General features: G+C 33.5%; 1 pseudogene; it reads left to right on the forward strand.

The window, feature by feature from the left end:
• Positions 1-476: 476 nt before the first annotated feature.
• LOC145267247 (5S ribosomal RNA) lies at positions 477-593 on the forward strand (annotated as a pseudogene).
• Positions 594-1,980: the final 1,387 nt, after the last annotated feature.

Genomic DNA, 1,980 nt, shown 5'->3' on the forward strand with positions numbered 1-1,980 from the left:
ATCTACAGGAGCGGAAGAAGGATCCCACCATTACTTTGGCGACCTTGGCAATTGATTTGATATACGTGTTCCATTTCATGTCAGGGGTAAAGGTAATGCCCAGAAGCCTGTCAAAACATGTAGGCTCCCCAAGACAAAAGCCATTCATTTCAACCGATGTCAGATTGCCATCAGTGCGTAGATGGTGTAGAGATAGAAGCTTGGTTTTAGATGCATTAAAAGTAACCAGCCACCTTTTCCTCATTGTACCACATGCTGAATATCAGAGAAGAGAGAATCAAAGAGAACTTGGTCGTTTACGATCTTTGATGTACTACCATAGATAGTGGTTTCGTCAGCATACATGTCTACGAATGATGTAAGGATGTTATTTAGAAAATCATTTATGTAGATCAGGAAGAAAGTTGGCCCCAGGATAGACCACTGAGGGACTCCTGCATTAGTACTGAGAGCTTCTGATTTCTGCCCATCTACTCTTATACGGCATAATCACGTTGACACGCCGTTTCTCGTCAGATCACCGAAGTTAAGCAACGTTGAACCTAGCCAGTACCAGATGGGTGACCATTTGAGAATTCTAGGCGCTGTATGTGCTTTCCGCTTATCTTGGCTTTGTTTCCAGTCGTTCTGAACCTCCACTTGCCACTGGTATTCGACAATATCGACTCAGGAAAAATTTAAACTGCAAGTTGAACTTTACAATCAAAATTTATTGTTCGACTAAATACTCAAAAAACAATTTACACAGTCCTTATTCCGCGAAGTTTCAGAAAATGCTATTCTTGTTATTCTTCTCATCAGAGGACATAAAGAAATCAGCAAATTATATTTGTAGCAATGCTAAAATTTGCTAGTAAGTGAAATCGCAATTTATTGTAGTTATAAATTTCCAAATAAAAAAAGAGGTGAAAAAATATTGGATATAAACAAACCGCGCATAATATTTCAGCTTGCATGAAAATCCTCTCAAGTTGACCCGAAATACAAAATAATTCTTTAGAGAAAATGGAGTCCAAAATAAGTCTAGCGTACGGATGCATATAATCCGATTGGAAAGCCTTCAAAACAGCTAAAATAATGAAAATTGTTTTTTCCGAGTATTGCAATAGCCCAAAGAGAGGTCTGTCCCCAGTCAAATGGGGCCTAATAAGATAAAGAGAAAAAAACAATATGAGAACCTTCATCATCGACTTAATTAGAAAAAGTAATTTCAGATTAAATTTTAAAGAAATTAAGATAAGCCTAAGCGGGAAAAAATCAGTCCGTGAAAGCTCGTATTACTCTGACCGGAAATTGTCTAGACAGAACGAAACAGCTCTTTCAATAAAGTGTTAAATTCGATGCCATTATTAAAAAAAAATTATAATTGGGGTGGGGGAGGATTATAAATATTTAATTGTTGCAGAATCAGAGCTTATTAAGGCTGTCGAAAAGGCATGATGATGATAAAGATGACAAAATAATAATGATAATAATAATAAAATAATAATAATAATAATAATAATAATAATAACATAATGATAATAAATATAATAGCAATAATAATAACAACAACAATAATAGTAATAATAATAACAATAATAATAAAATAATAATAACAATAATGATAATAAATATAATAATAATAACAATAATAATAAATGCAAAGTAAAAGTAGTATGATCAATGATCATGTGAAATAATAATAATAGTAATTAAATTAAATTAAATGATAGAAAAATTAGTAATAATGATTAAATATATATATATATATATATATATATAGAGAGAGAGAGAGAGAGAGAGAGAGAGTCATCCAGATACAGTACTGTCTCGCTGTTTCACAGCTCATCAGTGCGGCTAGACAGACAACTACCTCTAACCATTACGCTAATTGGCGGCTCTGTGCGAGTCATGAATTAACGATGTTTTGATATCGTTTGAAATACCTAAGCTCGATTTGTTTACACAAAAAGCACCGCTTTATACGCTTATGGTGAT

This window comes from Euprymna scolopes, chromosome 42 (genome assembly GCF_053919585.1).
Source record: "Euprymna scolopes isolate OS-2025 chromosome 42, ASM5391958v1, whole genome shotgun sequence".
Classification (NCBI taxonomy): Eukaryota; Metazoa; Mollusca; class Cephalopoda; order Sepiida; family Sepiolidae; genus Euprymna; species Euprymna scolopes.